Raw genomic sequence first — 27609 nt, 5'->3', positions numbered from 1 at the left:
GAGGCACTGCAGTTACGTTTCAGTCACTAACTGATTAGCAAGTGCTCGTGTGCTGAGTGTAGAGGATACAGACCTGAAGATGCCCAGCTCCTGTGCCAAAGGGGCCTGGCGCCTCACAGGGAGGAGGGCAGATAGAGCATGGTCATGAATGAGCTGGGTGGGGGGTGCCATGGCATGTGGGCTCGGCAGTCGGATGGCCTGATGGTGCTGCAGGTCTCAAGTCCAAATGGAACAGTTCTCCCCGTGCCTTATTTGAAAACAGTTGAGAATTCTTAAGAATATGAGATGGCTTTCTTAAGTATATTCTGTCATCCAGTTTTTCAGAATAAGTTCTGTAGTCAGGCAGGCAGGCTTTTCTTGCGTTGTCTCTGGCATAAGTGGAACAGAGCTGGAAGGAATAGTCGGCAAATTATTGCACAGTTTTCCCTCTCTGCTGTGGGATGGGGCACAGGCAGATGTCGAGCTGTGTCTGTGGGTATGGTCGGGGTGTCTGGGCTTGAGAAAACGGAAAGGGTCTTGGGGTAGCCTGTACGTGGCACTGATTTTCAGCATTTGGGGTGGTGTTGTACCCTCTGCATTAGATTTGCTCTGTGTGGCTTTTGGGTGGTGTTGTACCCTCTGCATTAGATTTGCTCTGTGTGGCTTTTGGAGGCAAGCCTAGGGGTAGGGAAGGTGAGAGTTCTGTGATGTGCTTAGGGGAGTGGTGGATTATTGTCAGAGCTTAACACAGTCTGGGGGCACTGTGAGGTGGCTATGTGGACATGCCCAGGCCCTTGGATTCTGTGTATAGGCCGTTGGATTCTGTGACCAGCCAAGTACCGGGAGGTTGCGATTCTCTATGGAGCCTATTCAAAAGGAGATGGGTCATGTCAGGTGAAGTACCAGCTGCCCTCTGGGAACTCATATCCCAAGGATTGCCAGGCAATTGGGGTTAAAGGCCTTTGGATGTTACTGGGACTGCAGCAAAGTTTCCTGGGTTCATCCACTGCAGGAAAATAAATCTTGGAAATCCTCAGGGGACTCATCAGGTTTCCCCTGCATGCAGAGTTAGGCTCAGTCTCCTGTGTGCCAGCAGTAGTCTCTGTTGGGCAGCAGAGGCTGCAAGATGAACAGCCTCTGTTTACTGAGCACTTACACAGTGCCAGACGCTACTATGTGGAGCGTCTCATTGCTTCTTTGAATTACTTCTAGGGTAGGTGCTTCATCTTCATTTTAGGGACTAGGAGAGATTCACCGATTTGTCTGGTATTGCAGACAAGGGAACCAGAAGCCTTGGGTCTGAATCTATCACTGGGTGGTTCTGATGTCAGAGGGCTTAACCATGAGAGTCTTCCGCTTCCCACATCAGTGGTGCCAGGCATGGAAGCTGAACTGCGTTGCGTCTTCTAAGGTATACCCTTGCAAACATGAAGTGTTTTCAAATGTTACATTTTTAATTCCATTCCTTCCCAGTTCCTACAACTTTCCCCCTTTAAATTCCTCTAGCCTAGTGGCTCCAAACCTTTTTGAGTATGAGGGTTCATTTTTATCATCAGAAACCTTCTGGAACCTTCACATAACAACAGGTGTGCTTTGAGTAACTGTTTTAAAGAAAATTCGAGGCCAGAACCTACTCCTAATCCAGTTGTGCTTCGAAGTGAAGTTCTGTCTTGTCGTCAAAACAGCATCAGTGTAACTCTGAGAGCAGGCCTTACCTGTCTGTGACACCTGGAATTTGACCTTTGTGCTGCCTCCAGTTGGGAACCTCCTGTCGTCCCTGCTGCCTGCCTTTTCTGAAACCTTGCCTGGTTTAATCCAAGACCATCTCTCTCGGGAACCGTTCATCGTTTTAACACTGTGTATTCCTGCTGATAACAGGTCTTGTTGGTTACATTTTCCATGTGATTGTGAAGTGCCCAAGTAGGAGAGCAGGAGTTGCTCCCTTAGTATCTCGAACTGCCACAGCACGTGGGTGCCTAAATGCTTGGTGCTCTTACTGTGAACAGGGCCAGTTTTGGGAATGGCTGTCAGCGTTACTGAGCAGGTCCTAGGTGCCACCAGTTTTCAGCACTTCACCTGCATTCAAAACACATTTAATCTTCATAGCAGGTGTAGATTAAACAGGAGGCAGGTGCTGGTGAGGAAACTGAGGTTCAGTGGACACAGCTGGAAGAAGGCTAGGTGGGATGAGGCTGGGGTTGGAACACACCCACCTGCTGGCCGTCTTCCATGTCATCTGTGAGAGGCCAGTGGGCACGTGCTGCGCAGGCACTCCCCTTTCTTGCCTGGGTCCAGCTCTTTATGCTGGATTCATCTGTGCGCTGCTTTTATGCCAGACTGGGAGGACAGTGGTCCCTGAAATGCTCTGTGCTTTCTCTGGAACTGACTGAGGAAGGGGTGTAAGGTGTGTTTTCCTCTTTCTTTCTCATCTGGTATTTTTCACTCTAATAGAGAAGGTGGCACTTGATCTTAGATTTCTGCCTGTCTGTGTTCCCTAGACACTGTTCAGATGTCACTTCGTCTGTGAAGGCTGGGTCCCCAGCGATCCTTTGGCCTTTTTTGGTCATGTGACAAAACATATGGCATTCCTGGACACACATCCCCCCAGATTTTCATTTGTTATGGCCAGAAAGTGGGGTGCTGCTTTTTCCAGGCCACACCCTGTGGGGGTTCAGCCTCGTGGCTGCTGTGGAGACTCGGGTACTGGTGTGCTGGGTGCACAGCATGGTTTTGTAGGGTGTTGGCTGTGGCTGGCCTTGACTCTGGTGGGGGTTCTGTGGTGCAGGCGTCAGCAGTGGCGAGTTACTGGGAGGACTCAGGTGCGTGTGACCCGTGGCCCACACCGAGAGCCCAGTGGGCTGGCAGCACTCCCAGGCCCTGGCGGCCCCACTGCCTGCTTGTGCCTTCAGCACGGCAGTGCACTCTTCTGTTTCCCACCCACACTCCTGGTCACATTGGCTCTCTGGGCAGCCACCTGCACACACTGGGTTTAGGTTCTTCTTATCCCCTTGATGACTTGTTTTGATGTCCCCCCTTCTAGTCATCAGGTTCGTGGCCCAGCTTGAGATAGGCGCGGAGAGGTGGCCACATCCTCTTTCCCACCAGGGTGATGTGGTAGTTACCATGGTAGCTAACAGCCCTCCTGTTCTGCAGGCCAGCCCTCTAGAACCCTTTATAGATGCTGCCAACTCCATTCACCTCCCGGGTGCATCTTGCATGGTGCCTAGGCAAGCAGTCCTCAAGCTGGCTTTTCAGTGCTGTCAGTGGGAGACCCATAATACTGATGTGAAGGGGTATAAAATAAGAACAGCTTTATCCTTTTGTGTGGTCATTGGTTCACATTGTTTCCTTCTGTATTCACTTAACTGGTTGCCTGCACAGCACCTGTCTTTACTTCCTATACTAATTCTGTGGCCTGGCCAGCCCTAGAGGGAGGTTAGTGCTGTACTGGTGGCAGGAGCTTAGACACAAAGGGGCTGACGGTCACGCAGGCCCAAAGGCAAGTCTGCGGTCAGGTGAGGACCTGGTTTTTCTCTCTCCCTCTTTTGCAGTGTTGCCTTCACACAGTAGGGTCCCAGCAGTTTCAGGATTTTCCCTCACCGAACTCCCGACTCTGCCGGAATCCCCACCAAACATTTCCTAATGCCTTTTCTGAGCTTTGATTGAATCAGCAGTTTGATTGAATTGGTTGATTGGTTTACCCCTGAATCTGGTGTGAGTTCCACCCAAACAGTCCCACAATACAGGGGATGTTCCCGGGAGACATCAAGGTCCTGTTAACGGGAGAAGAGTAGTGGATCCAGTGTCCGTGGATATGCACTGATGTCATCACCTCTCCTGAGGTGACCGTCACATAGTTGGGCCTTGGCTCCAGAAGGCAAAATGGGAGTAACTGAAGTGTAAGGTCCAGAGTAGCAACAAGGTGGTTTGGCTGGTGTGAGGTCACTGCGTGGAGTTGTAAGTACCTTCTCGTTCTGGTTGAACCGCAGATTGCATTTGCCTGTAGTCACCCTTGGGGACCTCGCTGTCACACTGTCCTAGTGCAGGTGCTGGCCAGCTGCAGCTTCAGATCCCGTCCTGGGCTGGAGAGAGTCTTGCATGGTGCTGTTTTTTTCCTCCCTGTCTTGACAGTGTCTCCTGGTGCTTCAGTCACTGCCTGGAATGGAGCCCATGCTGGGGGAGGTGGTGCAGTCCAGGTGATCTGAACCCCCCCAGGCCTCCTGCGGTCATGAGGAAACTGTGCTGTGACCCAGGCAAGAGCTGTGGCCTCTCCTGTAGCTTCTCTGAACTTGTGGACCCTGGGCAGAGGCTGGGAGGTCTGTTGGGTCTGATTGTCCTGCTTGTTTCCTCTCATCTGTTCTTCCCCCGGTTAACCGGAAACTCGTACCTGTGTTTCCTGGCCTGGCTTCTCCCCCTTCGGTTAACGGAGAGGGGTGGACTCAAGTGATCTTTCTTTTGCAGCCTCCATTTCCCCAACCCCACCTTGTGTTTCTGGGGGGGCTCTCAGTAAGCCCCTGAAGTTGGTGTCTGCTCCCCCTTTTGCCTGGCAGTGACGAAAGTGGGCTACATGTTAAGTAAGTCTCAGGCTCGTCTGTGAGGGAAAGGTTTTTTTTTTTTTTTTTTTTTTTGAGATGGAGTCTCACTCTGTCCCCCCCCCCCCCCCCCCCCGCTGGAATGCAGTGGCGGGATCTCGCCTCACTGCAAGCTCCGCCTCCTGGGTTCACGCCATTCTCCTGCCTCAGCCTCCTGAGTAGCTGGGACTACAGGCGCCCGCCACCAAGCCCGGCCAATTTTTTTGTATTTTTAGTAGAGACGGGGTTTCACCGTGTTAGCCAGGTTGGTCTTGATCTCCGGACCTCGTGATCTGCCCGCCTAGGCCTCCCGAAGTGCTGGGATTACAGGCCTGAGCCACCGCGACCGGCCTTGTGAGGGAAAGGTTTGTGAATGGGTATTCCACCTTCACTTCTGCCTTAAGGGAGTTTCTCAAGCATTTCATTTCTCACCTTGATGGTTGGTGGGCAAGCAAGTGCCTGAACTTGGGGGCCCCTGAGTGGGGAGCCTGTCTTCTCCCAGGAGAGCTTCAGCACTGCCCTCCTGTGAGCTCCTTCTGCATTTGCTGCCCAGCTTTTTCCCTCTAAACACTGAGCTGAGCTTAAATAAATGCTGTTTGGGATTGAAATTGGAGTGGAGAGAAAGGAGAGGGAATCTTTTCTGTTTCTGGTCCTCGGCACTATGTCTACGTGTGTATATGTGTCTCTCTGTATGTGTGTCCGTCTGTGTGTCCACAAGTCTTGTGGATGGGCTGCTTCATGTGTTGGGAAAGGCAGCAGCTCCTGAGTTTGACCTGTCGTAGAGAGGAGTTACTTTCTAGTTTCCAGTTCTGGAAACTTCAGGAGACACACTCTGGCTTGGCTTAGGGTGGCATGGGAGGGCCTTGTAAAAAGTGTCAGTGCCCACAGGAAGTCAGGGAAGTTTTTCCAGAAGGAGCAGGGTCTTTTATGCAGACGGAAGCAGCATGTGCTCCCAGGCTGCTACAGCCCTGTGTACCTGAAGGAAAATGGTGAAAACCCTGGCCTGGAGTGGGGAGGGAGCATGTTAGGTGTTCTGGTGTAGTTGGCAGGTGGTATTGGTGCTGGATAGTATGCGGAAGACTTGTGCATTGCCTCTCTGGACATGCTGTCTACACAATGAGGAGTTAGGGGTGTGACCGAGTGGGCACCTCCTCATCACCCTGGTGATGATTCTTCTGTGTTGAGAGCACTGCAGACATGGGTTACTATCTGGTCGGGTGGTGGGCTCCCTCAAGTTGGGAAATAGGAAGTGGCATCATCTGTTTAGGAAGATGAGCTGTCCTTGGGCACAAGGATACCTGTTGTGTTTGTCACGCCAGGTTGTCTTCTCCTTAGGATGCTGTTCTCTGTGCTCACCATGGGCACTTGGAATGAATGACAAGGCCTAACAGTGGGGGGATGTGTGCCTCCCTGGTTCCCTTGCCCCTTGCTGCGTTGGTCTCTTTTTTTCTCTCCACAACCCCTTCCATTGGTTCCTGCTCCCCCTAGGTGTTTTGGCTTTGTGTAGCTCTGCTCATGGTCTTTGGCCCTTAAGACTTTCCCCAGGTTGTCTCAGAGCCACGGCTTCCTTGGCACCTGGATACTTGCTCTCCAGCGCTATCTCCTGTGCCTGGATGTCTAGACAGCCCACTCCAAAGTGGATACACCTTCTTCACCTCTGCTCTTGTCAGGCTGTGCTGTGTCTGTTGGCGGCGCCATGATCTACTGCTCTGTAGACCACCTTAGGGCCATCCTGGAGTCCTCCTTCCTGCAAGCTGGACCTTTAGAGGGTCTAGTGCAGCAGTGTCCCAGTCAGTCTCCTGCCTTTGTATGTCTGAAAACAGATTGGGATGATTGACTTCTCTGGTGGTGTCGTGTTGCTGACTGGATAGAGTCTCAGCTCTTTAGGTGGCATATAGTAGAGAAGACAGTCTTTCTCCTGGATGGAGGACTTAAGCAGAGTGGAGTTGGAACCATTGACCCTGCCGTTCACCTTGCAGCCTTCCACGAGGTTAGGTTTGCAGCCTTTGTTTTTCCAGAAAGATGTAAAAAATGCTGCATAGGAAGGCTTTTAAGAATGGGACATGGCCCTGTGCATGAAGCGTCCTGGGTGCTCACATGCATGCTACCTCATAATACACAGGCTTGGTGGTAGAGAGCCCATCTAGCTCCCATTGCCTTCCTCCTGGTCTCTGCATCCTCGTTTTCCTGAGAGCTGCCCCTTCCTCTCTCCAGTCCATGCCCATTGGATGGTTAGTAACGTAGGTACGACTGGCCAGTCATGGGGCTGCATCTTCCTGGGCAGTGATTGGTTCAGAGACAGACCTGTGACCCAGTCAGAGCCTGTGAAAGTTGTAGCACTTTGCTGGAGTAGTTTGGGGAGACTTAAACGGGAGAGGATGTGAGCTGTTTTCTGCTGAGGTTTGCTGCCTGGAGGCAGCCTGTCCAGGAGTAAGACCTGGTCAGAGGAGTAGAGAGGACTAGGACCTTGTGGCTTGGCTGATCTGAAGTAAAGCCTGTCCTAACCTTTTTTTCTTTTTTTTTTTTTTCCCCAGGAGTTGGAGTCTTGCTCTGTCTCCCAGGCTGGAGTGCAATGGCATAGTCTCAGTTCACTGCAACCTCTGCCTCCTGGGTTCAAGCAGTTCTCCTGCTTCAGCCTCCCGAGTAGCTGGGATTACAGGCACCTGCCACCACGCCCAGCTAATTTTGTATTTTTAGTAGAAACGGGGTTTTGCCATGTTGGCCAGTCTGGTCTCGAACTCCTGACCTCAGGTAATCCACCCACCTTGGCATCCCAAAGTGCTGGCATGGATGACAGGCATGAGCCACCATGCCCGGCCGCCCCCAAACTTTTAAGCTAAGTGAGCCTATGGTTTTCTTTCTTGATTAAACCCATTTGAGCTGACTTTTCCCTCACTTGCAACTGAGAGAGTCAGGAAAGAATCATCTGAGCACATTATGCCCCAGGCTCTGGGTCAGGTAGCCCTTATTCCTCTCCTGCTCCAGCCAGGCTCAGCTGCTCATCAGTCAGCTCCTGACCTTTTTGTGCACCCCACCTGATCACCTGCCCCCTCTCTCTCCTTGCCTCTCTGGGCTCAGGGTCCAGAGCCTCCATAAGCAGCCCTGTCTTCTGACTATTCCAGGCATCCTGGTCTGATCTTTCCCGCAGCGCCTCCTGTAACCGGTCTGACATGCCTGTCATTTCCCCCACCCCCATTCCCCTTGAAGGGAAAGACTGGTTGGTTGTTTTCTTGCTGGTATTTAGTGAGCCATTCATTCTGTTAGGGCCAGTAACCAGTTTACAAATGGATGTGGGTCCATTTCTGACTTCAGGTTACAGAAGTAGCATTGCCTAACCTGGGAGGACCCAGTTGGTTTTGGGGTAAGAATTCAGACTTAGTGGGGCCTGAGCATGGTAGTCTTTTAGCTCATGAGTATTGGGGTTGAGGTGACTGCGCCTGGACTTGGCCAGACCCCTGGAGGAAGCCCCCTCCTGTGATGGTTACTTGGCTCTCTCCAACCTTCAGCCCTTTGGATTCCTCCCATGGTTCGAGGGGTCTGTTGGACCTCAGGCCCACATGAGCCTGCACGTGCCTCCTCCCTCCCTTGGGCCAGGCCTGGGCAGACAACTCCCCACCCACTCCGCCACCTTTTTATTTTATTTTGAAATGGGGTCTCACTCTGTCACCAAGGCTAGAGTGCAGTGGCACAGTCGGCTCACTGCAACCTCCACGTCACCGGCTCAAGTGATCTTCCTACCTCAGCCTTCTGAGTAGTTGAGACTACAGGCACATGCTACCACACCTAGCTGCTTTTTTGTAATTTTTGTAGAGATGGGGTTTCACCATGTTGCCCAGGCTGGTCTCAAATTCCTGAGCTCAAGCGGTCTGCCTGCTTCAGCCTCCCAGAGTGCTGGAATTACAGGCGTGAGACCCTGCGCCGGGCCAGACACTACCCTTAGCACAGCTTCTGGACCTTAGCTGGAAGGCCTCGGGTCCTTCTCAGCTGTTTCTACTTCGGTGACCTTGGACCAGATCACTTAATGTCTCCAAGCCTCAGTCTTTTTACCTGTGACATGGAGCTGGCATTGCCATCACCTGTTGATACCATCCTCTGGGGTTTGAGGTGTGTTGAGAGCCTGGCATAATGCCTAGCCTCCATTTAGTCACCCTGATCATGAAGATGCTGGTACTGTCTTCCTGTGACAGATGAGTTTGGGATGTTGTCTTCCTGAGGCCATGCAGTTGCAAGGGGGAAGTGAGGATTTTAATTCCATCAATGATTCTGTCACCAAGCCCAGGGCATGGATCTCATTGAATCTGGTTACCTGTCCCACTTCACAAACCAAGGGCTTGACGTCCTTTGGTGTAAATCTTCATAAGGGACTATAGGGACTTTATCCTGGGGTCATAATAGAAATGGTTGCAAAGACAACAGCATCAACTCTTACTGTGTGCTCACTCTGTGCTAAGAATCATCCATTTTATAGATGGGCTAATTCAGGAAACTGAAGCATAGTGAGTTTAGGTCGCTGGCACTGCACAGCTGTGAACCCGACTCCTTCTGCCCTCAGAGCCTTTGCTTTCATCCAGAGATAACACTGCTGCCCACTGTAGAGGCAAGGGGAATGCACGTGAAGCCAGTGCCACCTGGACAGTGCCCATCAAGTGCCTTGCCTGCACCTTGGGTAGAGAGCTGGGGACTCTGCTGTCTTTTTCCACGTCGGAAGTGGGGGAGTTTGTGCCTGAGTTGTCGTGGAGTACAGAGGGATCCCCTGTCCCTTCCCCAGCCAGATACAGCCTCTGATGTCTCTAGAGCCTTTGAGCCATGTCAGCTCCAGTTCATGAGGCCTTTTCTTGTGGAGAAGGGAACCTTTTCATTTCTTATGGGTAGGATGATGAATAGGTTTAACAGTCAACTAGAAATCCTCTAAGCCTCCTCTCCCCTCCTCCCAAAGAAAGAAAGAAGGAAAGAAAGAAAAGTATTTAATATGTAAGAGTTTGGGAATTAGACCTGGATTCGAATCTCTACAGCTCTATCTCCAAGTTGTATGTTCTTGGACAAATCACATCAAATATTTATCACTGCTATTAATACTCTCTATAAAGTGAAGACGTCCCTGTCCTACTAAAGGTAAACAGTGCCCGAAAGGAAATTTAGTACCTACTAGGTACTAAACATGTATAAGCCCCTTCTTGACTTTTCAGGAGCTAGGGGGTATTATTCCCCTAGATGAGTTTGTAGATACTGGACTTCGATTTTCACAAATGCCGTTCTTTTTCAAGGATAGTCTTTCCTTTAGTGTCAGCAACGAGCAGTTACAAGACAACATTGCATAATTTACACATTTCTAAATGCTCCCTCGGGGGAAAACAGGAAGAAATTGGTTGTAGAACAAAATCCCAGACATCAGGGTCCAGGGCCTCTTCCTTGGAAGAGGTGCTTAGGCTGAAATTCACAATCAGGTTTAAAAGCTGCATATACTTTGGGAGGCCCGAGACAGGTGGATCACAAGGTCAGGAGATCGAGACCATCCTGGCTAACATGGTGAAACCCCGTCTCTACTAAAAATACAAAAATTAGCCGGGCGTGGTGGCAGGCGCCTGTAGTCCCAGCTACTCGGGAGGCTGAGGCAGGAGAATGGTGTGAACCTGGGAGGCGGAGCTTGCAGTGAGTGGAGATCGCACCACTGCACCCCAGCCTGGGCAACAGAGCGAGACTCCGTCTCAAAAAGAAAAAGCTGCCTATACTTTCCCAAATCTCTCTGTGCTGCAGTTGCAGGTAGGGTGATCAAAATACAACTTTGTGCACATGAAACTACCTTTCAGAAGCAATAGCCAATATCCTTCCTGTGTAGAGACTTACTTTAGAATTAACAATTGTGGCTAGGCACGGTGGCTCCAGCCTATAATCCCAGCACTCTGGGAGACCGAGGTGGAGGATTGCTTGAGGCGAGGAGTTTGAGACCAGCCTTGGCAACGTAGTGAGACCTTGTCTGTACTAGAAATCACAAACATTAGCTGGGGGTGGTGGCATGTGCCTGTGGTCCCAGCTACTCGGGAGGCTGAGATGGGAGGATTGCTTGAGCTGTGTAGGCTGAGGCTGCGGTGAGCCAAGATCACGCTACTGTACTCCAGCTTGGGCGACAGAATGAGACCCTGTCTCGAGAAAAAAAAACAAACAAAAAGTAATCATAAATCATAAGATCTCCAAGATTTTACTGGATGGAAAAATGTTGACGTATTTGATGCCTGGAACATATACCTTGCACAAAAACATGTGGGCAGAATGGCCTTGGCAGGTAATCAAGACTGGATGTTAAGCCAGCCTGTTGCGGTTTTATCTCTCCTGGCCTATCTCCTACCCCACCCCCAACAACCTGCATCACCCTGCTGGCAGGAGCTCAGAGCCACTGTCACCCTCCTGGAAACTATTTATGTAGCAAGAGCCATGGACATGCTCATGTCCTGTGACCCAGTAATTTTACTCTTGGAAGTTTATTTACAGGCGGAGCTTGGTGGCTCATGCCTGTAATCCCAACACTTTGGGAGGCCAAGGTGGGAGGATCACTTGAGGCAAGGAGTTGAAGACCAAACTGACCAATATAGCAAAATCTTGTCTCCATTTAATTCTTTTTTTTTTTTTTTTTTTTAATGAAGTTTATTTTTAAACAGCATAGGAGAAGCTTCAGAATCATGGTGCATCCACAGAGTCAAATAGCCTATAGCCGAAAGCGTGATTCTGGAGGCTCTATAGAAAAATGGGTAGGCCTTGCCATGAGGGGGAAAGGAGTGGTTTTGTCACTCAGGCATCTGGATAGGCTGGATGCCTGAAGAACTAGAATCTGGGGTAAAATGGAAGCACTTGTGTTGGTTGGGGCAGGGGAAATGGGTTAGTTTGTTTTCCCCTGTGCTCCATTGTCTTTTCAATTAAACTGTAAAAAAAATGAAAATAAAAGTAGACTGCTCTAGCCTGAAGAGCACTTGAGCACTATTGAGAGCAATCGGCTCTGGAGTGGATTGCGGGCCTCTGTGTACTGCAATCAGTGGAGAGGATTATTTCCCCTCTCATGCGTTTCCGGAAGGTTCAGAGCACTAGTGTGCAACACGACACTCCAGTCAAGGCCACCAGTCATGTTCCTAGAAGCCTGGGGTCCATCCCACCAGGACTGACTGGACAACACCTGGTTTTCTCCACACGGTCAGTGAAGCCACACCCCATGGCTCTGCTCAACACCCTGAAGTGGTCTGTGCCTCTGCCTTCCTCTCACCTTAGTCACCTACTCCACCTGTGAGACGCGGGGGCTACTGCCAGGTTGCATGTTCTGCAGCCCTCCTCTGCCCTCCATCTGAGTCCAACCCTGGCCATTTCCCTCTTGGTCCTGCCCCTTCCACACTGATAAGCAGATGACACCACTGTCACTTCACATCCTTCAGTGGTTTTCCATCACCCTTCGAATAGACGCCCACACTCCTTATTGTCATGATCTACACATGCTACAGGCCTTGGGCCCTTCTTTCCTTTCTCAGCTCAGCTTGAACCCTTGCCCTCATTCTTGTGGGAGAACCTTCTCCCTCCTCCAGTTCTTGTGACAGTCGGACTTCTTCAGGCCTCTCTTGGCCACCCGTTATATAGAGCCCATGCCCTCCTGCTGTCGCACTGCTTTCAGCCTTCCATGTCATGGCACACGTAGGAAACAGTGGCATCCACAGGGTGCAGTGGGTAAATTGGAGGTGAGACTAGGGGAAAGTGCACATGCTGTTTCTTCCATAGAAATTATAAGGATGGTGGCTCACGCCTGTAATCCCAGCACTTTGGGAGGCCGAGGCAGGCGGATCACCTGAGTTCGTGAGTTTGAGACCAGCCTGACCAACATGGAGAATTCCCACCTTTACTAAAAATACACAGTTAGCCAGGTGTGGTGACGCATGCTCGTAATCCCAGCTACCAGGAGGCTGAGGCAGGAGAATCACTTGAACCCAGGAGGTGGAGGTTGTGGTGAGCCGAGATCACACCATTGCACTCCAGCCTGGGCAACAAGAGCAAAACTCCGTCTCGGAAAAAAAAAAAAAAAAGAAATTACAGGCCGGGTGCAGTGGCTCACACCTGTAATCCCAGCACTTTGGGAGGCCAAGGTGGGCGGATCATGAGGTCAGGAGATCGAGACTATCTTGGTGAACACTGTGAGAGCCTGTCTCTACTAAAAATACAAAAAAATTAGCCAGGCGTGGTGACGGGCGCCTGTAGTCCCAGCTGCTTGGGAGGCTGAGGCAGGAGAATGGCATGAACCCGGGGGGGTGGAGTTTGCAGTAAGCAGAGATCGATCTGCGCCACTGCACTCCAGCCTGGGCAACAGAGCGAGACTCTGTCTCAAAAAGAACAAAAGAAATTATAAGGAAAATAAAATACAGGGTTTTAGGGAACATAGTCAATGCTGAACTTGTGTTGAATAACATTATGATTATTATTATTATTAGAGACAAGGTCTTATTTTTTAGAGACAGAGTCTTGCTCTAAAAGATTTGGTTGTCTGGGCTGGAGCACAGTAGTGCAATCATAGGTCGCTACAGTCTTGAGCTGCTGGGGCTCAAGGGATCCTCCTGCCTCAGCCTCCCAAGTAGCTGGGACTACAAGTGCTAGCGACTACACCTCACTAATTTTTGTATTTTTTATAGAGATAGTCTCGCTGTGTTGCCCAGGCTGGTCTTGAACTCCTGGCCTCAAGTGATCTTTCTTCCTTGGCCTCCCAAAGGGTTGGGATTACATGTGTGAGCGACCGCACCCAACTTGAATAACATTACTGAAATAACCTTGCCTTTTTTTTTTTTTTTAAAGAGTACTTGTGTCCAAGAACATCACTTTTATATGTTAGGGTGTGGGTTTTGTTTTATTTTTGTTTCTGTTTTGCTTGACTTTTATAATTGAGAAATTTTGTTTGCACAAGAAGGTGATAAAACTTAGAAGCATTTTTTTTAGTAAACATTGAAAAATTTATGAGTTGGCATTTCTAAAAAATCCAGATTCTTTAGTCCTTTCATTTATATGGAATGTTGAAATACAATAATGCAAATGGACTTTAGTTTCATTCAGACTCTATTTCAAGCACTTCAAAATAATGAAGCTCTAATATACACAAGGCATATACTAAGGTATAGACAGTGGTGTGCTGGTGAAAATTTGACAACCAGCTTAGGAAAAAAAAATTCATATATATACATATGTAAATATGCATGTAAGTTTATGAGTTTTACTGGTATAAAGGATGGGTGGCATATAATTTGCAAATAATAATGAAATATACAACACTATTGTCAGTTCCACATAGCCAAGTGCTTCTCACCAGCTGCTTCCATTGATTTTTGCTGAGCTTTTATATCAACTTATGATTGGTTTTGACATGACTTTGGTTGATGTCTTTATTCTTTTTATTTTTGTTTTTTCTTTTATTTGAGACAGAGTCTCGTTCTGTCACTCAAGACTGGAGTGTGGTGGTGCAATCTCTGCTCACTGCAACCTCCACCTCCTGGATTCAAGTGATTCTGATGCCTCAGCCTCCTAAGCAGCTGTGACTACAGGTGTGCACCATCATACCCAGCTAATTTTTGTATCTTTAGTAGAGACAGGGTTTCTGCATTTTGGCCAGGCTGGTCTTGAACTCCTGGCCTCAAGTGACCCACCCGCCTCAGCCTCCCAAAGTGCTGGGATCACAGGCATGAGCCACTGCACCAGCTTGATGGATATCTTTGTGTTAATGAGTCAAGTGATGTCTTTGCTGAATTGGATAATAGTTTTCAAATACCTGTACTATAAGAATACTTTCTCAGTTGTCCAGTTCCCAATGTAATGATTTCAGGCATGACACACTTTTTAATTGCGTTATTAACATTTTCTCCATCACTTTCTTAAGTCTAAACGCCAGGAATTGGCAAACTTTTTGTAAAGGGCCAGATAGTAAATATTTTCATCTTCGCAGGCCGTATGGCCGTAGAGTCTCTGTTGTACTGCTACCTTTGTAGCACAAAAGCAGCCGGAGACAGTTTGTGAGTGAATGAGCGTGACTCTGTTCCAGTAAAACTTGATGTGGTTAATTTATGTCAATGTGAATTTTACCTCAGTAAACAACATATAAAATGAAAAAAGTAAAACCTTTATTTACAAAAACAGACAGTGTTACGGAATGGCCCAGAAGTTTGCAAATTTCTAGTTTGGAGCCCATAAAATCAAGCCCTGATTTATAGTGTTTACTGATTTCTGTGGTGGAAATACTCCCACCATGCCTGGCTTCAAGCCACTAACATGAGGTCACTGAATGTGAGGTTGGGAAAGAGACTGAGTAGCACACCATGTCCTCCATGCCCATACAGTAGTCATGAATAACCTCAGAAACCTAGATAGTACTAAGTTTGGTAAAATAAGTAGGAAGTGATGAGTTTTGAGTACACAGTACTGAAAACTTCCTCCTTTGTTCTTATCACAACTTATTGTAAGCTTATATAATGTAATTGTTAGTAATGACTCCTTTGATTCCTGAAAGTGTCACCACGGGCTTGCTCTCTCAGTAAAGCTGGCGTGAGCTGGCTCCAGCACACGCCTGGGTAGAGTCCCTGCCCCTTAGCTGGCTTGGATGCTGAGGGCTTGCGGCCCCAGAAGAGGAGATGTATTGGAATGTGTGCAGACGGAGATCTGGCCTGGGCCTGGAGCCTTGCCCACCAGGGACTTGGTGCCCCTTGGCCTGCTTGCCGGGCTTCAGACCACAGACAGGCTTCTTGTCCAGATGGTGTCTGCACCTTTGCAGCTGGCTGCTGGGACAGTTCTCGTGATCGTAGTTTCCCATTGGCCCTGTCTAGCACCCCTCATTGGTTCACGAGGAGCCAGCTGCCCTGAAGGGGAGGCGGGGTCATCACGCAACTTGCTCTAGATCAGGGTATCCAATCTTTTGGCTTCTCTGAGCCACATTGGAAGAAGAAATGTCTTGGGCTGCTCATAAAATACACTAATACTGATGATAGCTGATGAGCTTTAAAAAAAAAAAATCTCGGCCGGGCGCGGTGGCTCAAGCCTGTAATCCCAGCACTTTGGGAGGCCGAGACGGGCGGATTACAAGGTCAGGAGATCGAGACCATCCTGGCTAACACAGTGAAACCCCATCTCGACTAAAAAACATACGAAAAACTAGCCAGGTGAGGTGGCGGGCGCCTGTAGTCCCAACTACTTGGGAGGCTGAGGCAGGAGAATGGCGTAAACCCGGGAGGCGGAGCTTGCAGTGAGCTGGGATCCGGCCACCGCGCTCTAGCCTGGGCGACAGAGCGAGACTCCGTCTCAAAAAAAAAAAAAAAAAAAAAAAAAAATCTCATAATGTTTTAAGAAAGTTTACGAATTTGTGTTGGGCTGCATGTGGCCCAAGGGCCATGGGTTGGACAAACTTGCGCTGCTTCTTGGTCCAGATGTATCACCTCCCCAGGTTCTCTCAGGGCTTCAGGGCTGAGGTGACTTCCTCGTCTGGCCCAGTGGTTGCAAGGGAAGCCTTTGACTCACATCAATCACACTGTTTATTTTCTTCATGGCTTTTAGTGTGGCCTGTGGCCTTTGTTGCCTGCCTTCCCCAGCATGAATGTGAGCCTTCTGTCTGCTCCCTGAGTTCCTCCTCAGAAGGCATAAGGCACACACAATATGGGCACGCTTTTTTTTTTTTTTTTTTTTTTAAACAAAAGAAGACAGTCTCTGTCACCCAGGTGTGAGTGCAATGGCATGGCCATAGCTCATTGTAGCCTTGGGTTTCTGGGCTCAAGTGATCCTCCCACTTCAGCATCCTGAGTAGCTGGGACTACAGGTATATGCCGCCGTACCTGGCTAACTTTTAAATTTTTAAATTTTTATTTTTATTTATCTATTTATTTTTTAGAGACAGGGTCTCACTATGTTGCCCAGGCTGGTCTTAAACTCCTGGCTTTAAGCGATTCTCCCACCTCAGTTACCTGATTAGCTGGGATTACAGGTGCATGCCATCATGCCTGGCCAACGTTCTCATTTTTCCAGGAGATAAATAGCAGCTGAGGCCAGATACAGTGGCTCACACCTGTAATCCCGACACTTTAGAAGTCTGAGACAAGAGGATCATTTGAGCCCAGAAGTTTGAGACCAGACTGACCAACACAGGGAGAGCCTGTCTGTGAAAAGGTGACTGAATGAACTCTCGTGTTTGCAGCAGTTCCATTGTGCATCCCAGGTGGGTTTGGGTTCCCACCAAACCTACAAAGGTGCTCCTGATGCCAGACACCAACATTGCTTGCTGGTGTGTGCCAGGCACCCCTCCCCTGGGAGACAAGCAGCCCTGTCTCAGCCTGCTCCCTTCCCAAATGGTGGCAGTCACTGTTGCTGACTTCATCACTGGGCCATCAACAATCTCTCTAGGTTTCAGCATGGCTAATGCCGCATTTGCTGCTTATAGCCCGCTCCCGTCCAAAAAAAGGAAACCCTCCCTCATTGTGTCTTTTGTTTTTGTTTTTATTTGTTTATTTTTGAGACCTTGTCTCGCTCTGTCACCCAGGCTGAGTGCACTGGCATGTGATCTTGGTTCACTGCAACCTCTGCCTCCCAGGTTCAAGCAATTCTGCCTTAGCCTCCTGAGTAGCTGGGATTACAGGCATGCGCCACCACACCCAGCTTATTTTTGTATTTTTAGTAGAGACGGGGGTTTCACCATGTTGGCCGGGCTGGTCTCGAACTCCCGACCTCAGGTCATCTGCCCACTTCAGCCTCCTAAAGTGCTGGGATTACAGGCATGAGCCACCGCACCCGGCCCCATTGTGTCTTCAGGCTGCTCTGTGCTGACTGTGCTGGCCGCATTTATGGGGCCATACAGTCTCCTGAGAGTCAAGAGTCACCGCAGCCTCTCCTGCTGGCAACAGTGCCTGTCTCCTGACCTCACCTGCTGCCAGTGGGCCCGGGTGTGTGGATTCCAGATGACCCACTAAGGGCGAGGTGGAGCTACAGGTTGGCTCTGTCTGGCTGCCTGGTGTGGTAGTGATCCGATGCTCTATCCCTTGCCAGGCCTGAGTTTTGAGTGAAGGAGGAAAGGGAAAACTGGCCTGTCTGGATGGCAGATTTGCCATGCACGAATATCCGCACTCAGTGATGCAGAGCTTCGGCTCTTTGTAACCAGGAGTTCGATAAGAAGACAACTTTGAAAAAGCACTTTGTGACTGGCAGGGTGCCATGCAGCCTCAGCTGTTCATTTCCAAGGGTCATCCATTTATAGGATGAATGCTCAAACCTCTTCCTTCCAGTGCCATGGAGTCTGCTTGACAGTCCCCTCCTTGCCTAGCATCTCCTGCCTGCCTCCTTGTTCCCCTATGCCTTCACCAAGCTATGTCTCCCACCCTGTTCACTGGAGCCTCTCCTCTCCTCTCCTTTCCTCTAGTGCCGCCTGGCTGGGACAATGCAGAAACACTGCTCCTGGCAGGGTGCCCTGTGCCCGTCCCCTTTGCTGCTGCTTTCTCTGTGTGTGTGCAGTGGGTGGGGCAGCCTGGCCCACCCTACCTGTCTCAATTGGATGGTGGCCCCAGGTGCTGCTGCCACTGTCTCTGTGTTCTATCCACTTCTTTTCATGGGCTTTGTTCATCCACCTGGTCACTCATGGCCTTCAGCTCTCATCTCAGTCCGAGGAGCCCCTTTGGCCTCATCAGTGTCAGTGTCCTGCCCACACTGGTGTCTCAAACTTCAGGCATTAAAAACCATATTTAGGGACTTTCCTCTCAGCTGTCTTTCTGATTCTACCTCCAACAACTTAAAAATTGCCTTTAATGAGGTCTAATTTACATACAGTACGATGTGCCTATTTCAGGTGTACGTTTGGCAGTGGAAGTCCCTCATTAAACACTGATGTCTGTCTTGCTTTCACATTTGCCTTTTTATTTAGCTCTATGCTACATTTTGATGCATTTTGACAAATTCATATACCTGTGTAACTACCCCAGTTGAGGTGTAGAATATTTCCGTCACTTAAAAAGTTCTCCCTCCCCCGACTGAGGGGCTCCCACCAATCCCCAGTTCACCCCACCATCGGCACCACATTGGCACTGCTGGTGGGTACCTTCGAGTACTGCAGGTAGGTACTGATTTTCTCACCCGTGATGGGAAAATGGGATAACAGCACCCATGTGAACAGATGAGGCTCACAGAAGCTTGGGACAGACATATTTTTGTGGTCCCCAACCTAGCTGTGTGGGCATGTGTCACCTTGGGCCAGCATCCAATTTCTCTGAGTATGTGCATCTGTAAAATGCCCCTCCCTCCACCCGAGTCCAGCTCTAGGACTCTGTAGGGCTGTGTCTTTATAGCGGTGGCGCTGACTGTGGCTCCCAGGGGTAGGGGTGGCAGCATCACTGTGAGCCACTCCCTGCCCCCTGTAGCTAGGGTGACTGTGCATCTTATCCAGACCAGGACACTTTCACATGAATGAGGTGCTATTAAGAATGACAGTGAGTAACAGGTGTCGCCCAGCAAACCTGGCCTGAGGTGGCCTTCTGTAACCCGTTGTCTCTGATATCCTTGTGTACAGTCCTTAGAACCAGCCTTCCCCGTGCAGAATGGAATCTAGGTGGCTCATGGTCTTCGAAGCGTCCTGGGACCCAGCCTCAGCCTACACATCCAGGCATGGCCCCGCACTCCTGGGCATTCCTGAGCTTAATCGTTCGCCTTAATATGTTTCTTTTTCCCTTTTTTCTCATTGACTTTTCAGTACACATGCAATAAATACATCTTCCTTTAAAAAGTAAAATGTTTGAGTTACAGCTAAAGGCCCCCTTTGACCCCTGTCCCTGATGCAGTTCTTCTGTCCCTCTGGAGAGGACCCATGTCACTAGTGTAGAGTCCATTTTCCTGCACTGTGCAGGCACAGCCCAGAGCACTGGGCCATACTGTGCATGTGGCTTTTCATTCAGTGCTGGCACACAGGGCAGTCACTCTACACCTAGCTCACCTCCCTCCACAGTGTGTCCCAGCTTTCTGTGCTTGGTTACACGTGGGTCTAGCTCACTCCTTTAACTGCGGCATTGCATTCCCTGCTAGCAGCCACTTCATGATCATGGAGCTGGCTTCCAGAGTTTTGCTAATGAAACGGTGTTTTGCAGATATTCCTGTGAATGTCTCCCTGTGCACCCAGGGGAGCCTCTACTTGTGCTTAGGTCTGCCAGGCAGTGAAAGTGCTGGGTGGTAGTTTTCACAGTGGCAAATAATGGAGAGGAATCTTCTGTGGGTGCCCCTTGCAGGCAGAGGCACCTTTCCATGGGTACCTCTTCCATGGCTCTGCCCAGAGCCTGTACTCACAGGATGTGCCTTCCAACCTCGGGGTCCTCTCACCACTGCCTGGAGCCTTACGGAGCCAGAGACCCTTCCCTGATGCCCTAGCTCCCCTGGTCCCCCACTGCGTTACTTGAACAGCTGAGGTCAGGTGTGTGAGCTGGTGTGGGCTCCAAGAGGCCTGCCAGAGTGAGCCTGGGGAGAGTACTTGTTTACATCTGTCCCCCACATACCGAGATAGGCAGTGTTGGGGCCCTGCTATTGACCAATAGGGAGACTGAAGCTCAGGGGCTGAGATCTGTTCCCCAGGATCTTCCTATAGCTCCTGCAGATGTGCTATTAGCATTCAGAAAGGCTCTTGATACATCAGCATAGCGTGGGAAGTTAAAAGGAAAACAAGGGAAGAATTTTTTTTTTTAAAGCCCTCAAGCACTCATGAGCACTCATGGCTTAACAGTGGCCCTAGAGGTGATGGTTTCCATGCTTCCCATTGCACAGATCGAGACCCACCTCCAGCAGGCTGGCACTTGACTATGTGCCTTGCAAGTTCTGCCACATGGCCATCTCATCCCTCCCACAGTCCCACAAGGGAGCGATGTTCATGCTTATCTTGGACATACAACTTGCTCCACAACCTCAGGAGGTTTTCCTGGTCTCAGTTCCAAGCCCAGCCGCTCACTTCTTTGGCTGCCCTGTCCATTTATTTACACATGAGGCTCCCGTTAGCCTCAGTGGCCTTTGCAGGAGAAGCAGAGGGCCCAGGAGCCACCCAAAGGACGCCTGAGGGAGAGTGGTCCTCAGGAGGACCTCTTTGGAACTCAGGCAGCAGAGGCTCTGCCAGGGTCCCGTCGGTGTTTTTGTTTTTGTTTTTTTCATTGTAAAATATACATCCCATAAGACTTAACCATCTTAACCATTTTTAACTGTGCATTTCAGTGGTCTTACACACATACATGGTTGTGTGGTCATGATGCTCTGTCTCCAGGACTCTTCATCTTACAAAACTGAGCTCTGTTCCCATTCAGCACTCACCTCCCTCCCCTCCCCGAGCCCTGGGCACACACACTGTTCGACTTGCCGCCTCTCTGATTACTGGCTTCTGAGTATGAGTAGAATTGTGCAGTGTTTGTGCGACTGGCTTCTTTCCCTCAGCATAATGTCTTTAGTCTTCGTCTGTGTTGTTGCATGTGTCAGGATTCCCTTCCTTTTTAAGGCTGAATACTCTCCTATTGTTTAGATATATCACACTTGGCTTATTCATTCATCTGTTCCTGGACACTTGGGTTGTATCCACCATGTTTTAGCCATGGCAAATAATGCTCCTGTGGACATGGGTGTGTAAATGTCTGTCCACGTCACCACTTTCGGTTCTTTTGGGTACATACCCAGAAGTGGAATTGCCCATAGCGGTTGTTTCTGAGTTAAGTCTAGAAAGGTGGTAGGGGTGTGGCATTCAGGGTCCCATTCATGACGGTTGAGGGAGAGGGTAGTGGGGATGGCTTATGGTTCCAGGCTGTGTGCAGGGTGTGAGGAAGACCTCCCACCTGGGCCTACCTCCAAGTGCTCAGGGTTGCTCTGAGAAGGAATGACATGCCCATTTCAGTCGCATTTCTGTGTCTTTGAGGAGAAGCTGTGTCTTCCATTCGGCACCATTTTTTCCCTCATGGTCAGTGATGTACTGGTGTCCCAGAATGGGTGCAGTGTGATCTGCGGGAAGTCTGTGCTCAGAACTTCCCATAGGGAATGAATGAACCAGCAGGTGCACGTCAGTAGGACAGGCTGACGGCGGCTCTCTGGTGTCTGGCTACTGGTGTCCCCCCATCCATCCCGTGGCACCCCAGCAGGCACACAGCCTTCCTCTCCCACCAGCCGAGTGGTGAGCTTCCCGGCCTGCCCTGAGTCCTCCCTGTCTCAGCCCCACTCCTTCCCACAGCCACATCTCTTCCTGCCCCTCACCATGTCGCTGCCTGAGGCTGGCCAGCGCCCACAGAGCTGTCTCCCTGCCTCAGCTGTGTGTTCACTTCTGCACAGCAGAATGAGCTATTTAAAATGACAGTCTGACCCTGTCACTCTGAGCTGAGCGTGGCCTGGGGTGGCCTGCTGGGAGGTGTCCTCACCTTGTCTGGCACTCTGCGCACGCTGCTCTGCTCTCTGCCCAGCCCTTTACTTCTGCTGCTCCTGGGTCCTTGCCTCCCCAGCTTGCCCAGAGGACTCCTGCTTACTCTCCAGGCATCCTTGCAGACTCCCTCTGTCATCCTCCTAGGGGCCCCAGAGCATCCTGAGTGTCACAGCCCTGCCTGCTACACCCTTTGAAGCTCTCTCATCACGTGTCTGCTTGCCTGGCCAGGCCAAGAGCACCTTCAAGGTCACAGGCATGCTCTATCTGTGTGTTGCTGTGAGTGGCAGCTGAGAGTGTGGTAAAAGAGCCAGTGCGCAGGTCAGGCGCAGTGGCACCCACCTGTAATCCCAACACTTTGGGAGGCCGAGGCGGGCAGATCATCTGAGGTTGGGAGTTTGAGACCAGCCTGACCAACATGGAGAAACTCTATCTCTACTAAAAATGCAAAATTAGCCGGGCATGGTGGCACATGCCTGTAATCCCAGCTACCGGGGAGACTGAGGCAGGAGAATCGCTTGAACCCGGTAAGCAGAGGTTGTGGTGAGCCAAGTTCATGCCATTGCACTCCAGCCTGGAGTGCAAAAAAAAAAAAAAGAGTCAGTGCTTGTAATCAGGCTGCCTGGGCCCCAAATCCAGCTGTGTGACCTCAGGTAGATTAGCTGAGCTCTCTGTGCCTTAGCTGCTTGTAAAAGGGCTGAAGTGCAGTAACGCAGTCTGAGCTCACTGCTACCTCAACCTTCTGGGTTCAAACAATTTTTGTGCCTCAACCTCCCCAGTAGCCATGTCTACAGGCGTGCGCCACCACACCTGGCTAATTTTTGTGTTTTTAGCAGAGGCAGGGTTTTTCCATGTTGGCCAGGCTGGCCTTGAGCTCCTGGCCTCAAGTGATTCACCCACCTGGCCTCCCAAAGTGTTGGGATTACAGGCGTCAGCCACTGTTCCTGGCCAAGAATTTCTTAATAAATAAAATAGTGCCTGATCGGCCTCACTGAGGCTGCGAAGAACCAGCTCCTCCTAGTCCATCTTCAGCAAAGTTCCTACAGCAAGCAGGAGGGCCTGTGGGATCTTCTTTGGGAGTAACAGGTTGGGGAGGAGGATCCCAGAGGCCTCATCTTACACTTGGGGTCAGTGGGGGAGGTGCAGTTCAAGGCAGTCTTGGAGGCCACCGGCAGGAGGCTGAGAACCCGGGGAGCTGATAGGGGCTTAGAAAGTGAGGCTTCCTCACAGGGCCTCTGGGGTCTGTGGGGAGAGGCAGGGGTGTGAAATTCTGGCAGTATTAGTAGATGTGCAGTTGGATGGGGGGATTGCTAGGCATGCCTGAAAAGGAGAAGGCAGGCCCCCCTGCACCCCAGCGATCAGTGAAGCTTCGGGTCAAAGTGGATTTTGAGGCCAGATCCAGCTTCAGGGCCCGGGGTCCCAGACATTGATCGGTGTTGATGCATCACTAGAAGGGGTGGTATCTGCTCTCTTTTCCTCAGCCTGGCGCAATTCCAGAGCTGTGCCAAGGGGAGGTGGAAGTAGAACCCATGCAAGGCTGTGCGGAGCAGGAGGTGGCTGCTGCAGGGACCTGTGGCAGGAAGGCCCGGGGTGGGAGGAGGGGGGGATCTAGGGAGGGTGCACCACAGCCAGGGAAGGCGCCCATGGTGGGCCTGGGCCTAGGCTGGCTGCCTGCTGACTGCCTGTGATAGCCTGTCCCCCTCTCACAGGTGGGTGCTTGGCAAGTGTGTCCTCATCCCATCTCAGGCACCGGAGGGGCAGAGGGTAGAATTTACATCCATCTAGGTCTAACTTTTGAGGCTTCTGTGGCAAGTAGTTAGTGCCACATTGGCCCCAGGGCAGATGCTTTGCACATAGCCTCTCTCCTGTCTTCAGAGCATCTGTGGGCTCAATGGCACTGTCCCCTGTACAGGTGTGTCCTGTGGTGCACAGAGAAGTGGCTTGCCCAACTGCGCTGCAGGGTGCTACAGAGGAACCCCAGTTCCAGCCCCAGGCCAGCAGGGTAGGGGAGCAGTTTGGCAGGGACTGGAACTAGGGTTCCTGAGGGAATCCGCTAAGCCTGGGCTGCTCCTGCGGGGAGGGGCGCAGCAGTGAGGGTGATCAGGAGTCAGAGGGCAGTAATGCATCAGAGCCTTAGGGCTTCTTCCCTGGCCTCTCCCACCAAATATCACCCCCTTTTAAAAAGGGATTCTGGGTGACAAAAGCTAATATTTAAGGGAGGATGGACAGGCTCTTCCCTGCAGCTATTCCTGCGTCCTGCACATCAGCTTCCTGCAGGTCCCAAGACACCACACATCACATTTACTCTGTGTCTGTGAGAGGCCTAGCATTTGTTTAGGATGGCCAGAGTCTACAGCTCATCTCTGATTTGAAGGGGCTGCTGATAAATAAAGCAAAGCCTGTGGGTTAGAGGATCCATGTTTCCCACCGTGGAAAAGGACTTTATGGCCTTGTAGGTGAGCATGTTTTATTTTGATAGCTATGCATTTATTTTCATGGGTACTAGGAAAAAGTATAACCCACCAAATATCACCCAAGTCCAGGTATTATTGCTTAAGACAAGAGTGAAATAGAAAAAGAAAGGAAAGGGCAATCAAAACGATTCGATGGCATCTGGAGCCCTGCCTGACAGCAGTCTCTCCGCCAGGCTTCCTCCCGCACCAGCACCAGGGCACATGAGGCCCTCCAGGAGCTGTCCAGTGGAGGACATGTGTCCCTAAGCGGGGAGGGGCAGGGAGGCTCAAGAAGTTTGACTGGTGGGACTTGGTACTTGATCTCAGTTGTTTCCCCGGTACATGTACTGTATTTTTTATTACTTTTTTATTTATTGTAGCCATTAAATTTTTCAGCAACATTCTCCCGGTTTTCAGCAGCCGGTGAACTTTGATGTCATTATAGCACATTTTCTCCCTTACAGTTTGTCCTAAAGCCTATTACAGATGAAGGGTACAGCACAGCAGGCCTGATACACCAGTGTCAGAAGTGAGGTCTTCAGTGGCCTGGGGTCTGTGGACCTGTGGGGTGGCAGGACTGGAACTGTCAGTGCTGGCAGTGGAACTTGTCAGAGGGTATGCAGGAGAACAGCAGTTGTTGACGCAACTTCTCAACTGTAGCAAAAGCAGCGGATTTTTTTTGCTGTGTTGCTGGGAGGGAACAGTACTGGATGCCAAGTGGGGCAGTTCATGCCACTAGCAAGTGCTGCTGGGTTAAGGAGAATGATGGGATGCATCTGGAGGCAGACCAGGGCATTAATGGCTTGTGCCTGTAATCCCAGCACTTTGGGAGGACAAGTTGGGCCAATCACCTGAGGTCAGGAGTTCAAGGCCAGCCTGGCCAACATGGTGAAACCCTGTCTCTACTAAAAATACAAAAGCATTAGCCGGGCAAGGTAGTGTACACCTGTAATCCCAGCTGCTTGTGAGGCTGAGGTCGGAAGATGGCTTGAGCCCGGGACGCGGAGGTTGCAGTGAGCTAAGATCACATGCCACTGCACTCCATACTGGGTGACAGAGTAAGACCCTGTCTCAAAAACAAACAAACAAACAAACAACCAGCCTTAGAAAGTGGCTGGCTCTGATGTGGTGGGAACAAAAGGTAAACGAAGGCTTCAACAAGCAGCCCACAGAGCCAGACGTACCTCTGTGTGCTACTGGGAACCAGGAGAGAGAGGGTAAACTCGGGACCGTGCTTGCGTTTGCCTCCTTTCGTGTTTTCCGATGGCAAACTTTGCAAACAAGCTTAACCCGATGCTCACCCAGGCGTGATTGTCTTGGTGTGTTGTTTCTGATGTCGAACCTTAAATGTTACCTGTTTAGGAAGTGCAGTCTGAAACAACAGTGGTAAGTTGACTTCTTGTCTCTAGAGGTGCTACTGAAATAAACTAGGAAAGTGGGAAGGTTAGAGAACGTGTCATTCTGAGATTTGGTGTATAACAGCAGCAGGAGAGCCCTGAGTGGGTCCTGCACTGCCTGTGAAGCGGGGGAAACTTAACTTGCTTTTGAGGCTGTTCTGAATTGAGATTGTTATCAGCTGGCAGTGCTGGGCACAGGGACATGGGACAGACAGCTGAGGTTGTCTTCTCAGGCTACGGCTTCTGTACTGTACCTGTGTCCTAGAAGAACCCACAGCTCCTAGAGAAGGATCTAGGCTCTGCCACCATCTTGGCCATGTCTGGTCGACATGTTCGGGCTCAGGCTCAGTGTTCTCATGAGCCTGGGGGCATTGTTACCCTCTGGCATCTGTCACCTTCTGACCATGTGGGCGCAGTCTATGAGATATAGGACTTTGTGATGGAGTGGTGGTCTTCTTGTGAGATTGGAATATGAACTGCTGCAAGATGGCCCACCTCATTCTTGGCCATTTGTTTGCAACTTTGGGGCTGTGGCACAGTGTGCCGTGTGAGGGCCACAGGCTGGGAAGCCAGCAGATGGGAAGCAGCTAGGCTGTGGAACCCTGTCCAGGGCCTCACTTTGCCCAAGCCACCTGGAGGAGTTTTGGAAGACCTTACTCCAGGTCCTGTCACTCCTGTTCCTTTGTGAAGAGGGGAAGGGAGCAGTGTGGAAGAGGGGCTAGATCTGCTCTTGCCTCTTCCACTTCAACCCCACATCCTGCCCAGCATCCCAGGAACATCCCCACCCTGTGCCGGCATGTTCCTGAAGGAATGTAACCTGCTCCAGGTAGAGCAACAGTAGCATTGACACATGCCTGTCTGAGTTAGAGCTGGGTGTGGCGGCATGCAACCGAGTTCTCTGCATCTCTCCATGCAAGGAGGTGGCCCACGCGTGCGCTTGTTGGCTGAGGCTGTGATCAGCAGTTGTGGGCAGTATGGCTTCAGTGCCAGTCCTAGGAAATTATTTATGAATGTCTGTGCCAGATCCTCTCTCTCGCCTGACTGGCCTTCAGAGTCAGACTCGCCTGACTCTGCCATACCTGTGCAGAGGCAAGGGAAACGTAAGGAGGGCAGGATAACAGCTCTGACGCCACGTGGGGCTGCTTTCTAGGACCCTTGGCAGGGCACAGCAGATTGAGCTGCTTTCTCCCTCCCTTTTGTGATGGGGTCATTCACTGTAGCCAAGAGCCAAAAACAGTTGAAGCATGGCTGGGCACAGTGGCTTGCCTGTAATCAGCAGTTGGGGAAGCTGAGGCGGGAGGATCACTTGAGCCCAGGAGGTCGAAGCTGCAGTGAGCCGCAGTGGTGCCACTGCACTCCAATCTGGGCAAGAGAGCAAGACCCTGTCTCAAGAAAAACAAAAAGAAAACAGTTGAGGCAGTACCAGTTGCCATGCAAGTATCTGAACTCTCTTGGAGTAAAGTTTAACACCTGGGAATTGATTCCTAAGGAAAAAATGAGAGAAGGAAGCATGTTTGAAGATGTTCATTCCAATACTGGTTGCAGTAGGAGAACCTAGAAAGAAATGAACTGCCCAGCAATCAGAGAAGGTTAAGGGAATTATGATACATTAATAGAACATTTAGCTGTTAGACATGAGCTTGAAGATTATGTAGCAACAAGAAGTGTTAAATGAAAAAAGAATGCAGTATCTGTGATGCCGTTACGTAATTGTTACTGGCACTGGACTAAGATGGGAAAGTCACCCAGGAAAGCATTGCTGTTGGGGGAGTGAAGGGCGTGAGTTGGCTCTGCACTTTGTTCTGTGCAGAGCT

At 50.4% G+C, this 27609-nt stretch overlaps 1 protein-coding gene across 2 annotated transcripts in view; it reads left to right on the top strand.

Annotated features, from left to right (window-relative positions):
• Positions 1-27609, top strand: part of LOC105492488 (mediator complex subunit 26) — a 54251-nt gene that overhangs the window by 6046 nt on the left and 20596 nt on the right. The window contains exon 2 of one of the 2 annotated variants that reach the window (XM_071087587.1): positions 16566-16706. The exons of the other annotated variant lie outside the window; for it this stretch is intronic. The gene's annotated coding sequence lies outside the window, so the exon portion shown is untranslated. The remainder of the gene's footprint in view (positions 1-16565; positions 16707-27609) is intronic. 2 annotated transcript variants of the gene reach the window in all.

This window comes from Macaca nemestrina, chromosome 20, assembly GCF_043159975.1.
Source record: "Macaca nemestrina isolate mMacNem1 chromosome 20, mMacNem.hap1, whole genome shotgun sequence".
In the NCBI taxonomy this organism is placed as follows: Eukaryota; Metazoa; Chordata; class Mammalia; order Primates; family Cercopithecidae; genus Macaca; species Macaca nemestrina.
This window is presented reverse-complemented; position numbering and strand designations above follow the sequence as displayed.